This window comes from Hylobates moloch, unplaced genomic scaffold (genome assembly GCF_009828535.3).
Source record: "Hylobates moloch isolate HMO894 unplaced genomic scaffold, HMol_V3 SCAFFOLD_13, whole genome shotgun sequence".
Taxonomy (NCBI): Eukaryota; Metazoa; Chordata; class Mammalia; order Primates; family Hylobatidae; genus Hylobates; species Hylobates moloch.
Window position 1 is genome coordinate 104,331,009 of NW_026652288.1, and position 2,845 is coordinate 104,333,853.

Sequence of the window (2,845 nt, forward strand, 5' to 3'; positions counted from 1 at the left end):
AACAACAACAAAACTCCTTGTGAGAGAAAGGGCGGACAGCAAAACTCCATCTCAAAACAAACAAACAAACAACAACAAAAAAACTCCTTGTGAGAGAAAGGGCGGACAGCATCCATCATAGTTTTCGATGTCCTTTCATTCTAATTTACTCATTACTTATTGAGCATGTTATTAATGTGTACTTAAGACTTTGGGTAACATATGGATTATATACAACATATACTTTTGCATCTTCTTCTGATATCAATAGGAAGATTGTTCTAATGAGGAGTTTAAATACTTTACAAAATAAGTTTAATTTAAATATTATTTTTGGCCGGGCATGATGGCTAATGCCTGTAATCCCAACACTTTGGGAAGCCGAGGCGTGTGGATCACTTGAGGTTAGGAGTTTGAGACCAGCCTGGCCAACGTGGTGAAACCCCATCTCTACTAAAAATACAAAAATTAGCTGGTCGTGGTGGCGCATGCCTGTAATCGCAGCACTTTGGGAGGCTGAGGTGGGTGGATCACTTGAAGTCAAGAGTTCGAGACCAGCCTGGTCAACATGGCAAAATCCTGTCTCTACTAAAAATACAAAAAATTAGCCAGGTGTGGTAGCAGGTACCTGTAATCACAGCTACTCGGGAGGCTGATGCAGGATAATCGCTTGAATGTGGCAGAGGTTGCAGTAAGCCAAGATCGCACCATTGCACTCTAGCTTGGGCAACAGAGCAAAAACTCCATCTCAAAAAAAACAAAACAAAAACAAACAAACAAAAAATACAAAAAGTAGCTGGGCATGGTGGTGCAGTCCTGTAATCCCAGCTACTTGGGAGGCTGAGGCACAAGAATGGCTTGAACCTGGGAGGCAGAGGCTGTAGTGAGCCGAGATCGCGCCACTGCACTCCAGCCTGGGTGACAGAGTGAGACTCCATCTCAAAAAAAAAAAAAAACAAACATGATTTTTAACAGAATATGAGGTAATTAAAAAGCAATCCTACTAAGGTTACAGTGCATCCACCTTGGGCCTGGCACTAGCTGGAAATCATTGCTCCACTTGCATTAAGCTTCCCAGTGGAGAAGCCCTGGTCTCAGGGTTTTAAGGGTGCTATGCACGCAGTCTCCACAGCACCTCCTCTGGAGGCGACCTCTGCTGACACTCTCTTTGTACCAACGAGGTGAATTTGCCCGGGTTGCTTCCTGGTAAACTACGAAGCCACAGTGTAAGCCTAGGCCTGGGGACAGGCTAGAATGGAAGCCTAGGTCTCCCACAAGCCCGCACTCTTAGTGCCTGGGGACACAGCCCCTGACCTCAAAGATCTGCAGAACGTGAAGGACTAGATTTTGAAATTTCACCTCATAAAATAAAATAGGTTCCAATAAGTCATTAGGTCTCAAAGACTCGTTTAGCCATTAAATATAACAAGACACGTATCTCCCAAACACAATATTTTATGCCATATTGTTAAATGCATTTTCTATTCACACCATTAATTCCACTTTCCAGATTATTTTACTGTGATGCACAGTTGGACAGCTCGCTGAGAATTCACCTAGTATGGCGTTTGTGCATGGAAAAATTCCTCGTTGTCCGGTTTGGAGGGGTAAGCAAAAGACGCTGGGATGAGTTCACACTGGGTTTGGTTTTATCTTAGGCGTTTTGCTAGTGTATCTGAACCTCAGCTTTATCACTGGAAAAATGGCTCTGATAATACCTACCTTGTACATTTGTTTGAGGAAAAATGAGAACAAGTCTAAAGCTACCGGCACAAGCTCTCAATCAGTGGTAATTATATGTAGTTGAAATGGGGCAATGGCGAGTCTAGACCGTTTCTATTTTAGATATTATTATCATAAATGAAAAGCTTAAAACTACAGTACATACCTTTTCTTTCAAGATGAAGGCAGTCTCCAGATGCAGAAGCAGCCGATTCGAGATGCCTGTCTTGGTGACTGGCCTCTCCCAACCTATTTTATAAGCTTCTTCAGGTCTCTGATGTTGACTTTTCCTGCATGCCACGGCCCCCGCCCCCATCCCGTCAGGAGGGCTGGCCTAAAAGCTTAGTTTGTATCGAAACACAAAGATGGGATGTTGTATCCATTCTCCTCCCACAATTTCCTTCACAGCTGCTCCCTGAAGAAGAAATGAGATATTGTTTTCGTGTGTGTGAGTGTGTGTGTGTGTGTGTGTGTGAGAGTGTGAGTGTGCGTGCAAGAAAGAGAGAGAGTATACGTGAGAGAAAGACAAAGTATATTTTCATCCAAAACTTTTTTTTTTTTGCTATGTGGATTTTCTAATTTAATTTTTTTGGTCAGAATGCACTTTCAAGTTCCAGCAGGACGTGTTGCATCATGTTTTCAAACATCTGGTATTTATTTTTCATTTTTGTGTAAATGAAAAATCAACAAGCTCATTTCCTGAAGCGGAACATGGAGTTCCTGACTCCACTAATGGGAGTCAGGTAATGGAGCGAGGGTTATGAGTCCACGCTGGCTTTCTCCATGATCCTGGGCAGCCCTCTAACTTCTCGGAGCCACAGTCTCCTCGTTGTAAGTAGGGGCTGTCATTCTTTCTCCACCAGAGCCCGATGTGTAGGGGAGATACCAGTTCGCTAACAACTGGGGCTAAAACTTGAGAACGCAGAAGACAGCTTCTGTCGCTCTGTTCTCTGTCCCTTTTATGACCCTTCCAGCCACATGTTCAAGACAGTCTGTCACTGCTTGGGGGTGGGGGCCGGGGGGTGGGGAGTGTGGACTTAAACCCAGGGGTGCTTTTGGTCCAGCCTTATCTCTCCTGGTGGAATGAACAACTTTGACTCTTGTGAGTGAGATTCTATGTCTTCGTGAGAGGCAGGAGGTGTGT

At 44.1% G+C, this 2,845-nt stretch overlaps 1 protein-coding gene across 1 annotated transcript in view; it reads right to left on the bottom strand.

The window, feature by feature from the left end:
- APOD (apolipoprotein D) overlaps positions 1–2,031 on the bottom strand; it is a 16,249-nt gene extending 14,218 nt beyond the window's left edge. Inside the window, exon 1 of the mRNA XM_032171946.2 lies at positions 1,868–2,031. The gene's annotated coding sequence lies outside the window, so the exon portion shown is untranslated. The remainder of the gene's footprint in view (positions 1–1,867) is intronic.
- Positions 2,032–2,845: the final 814 nt, after the last annotated feature.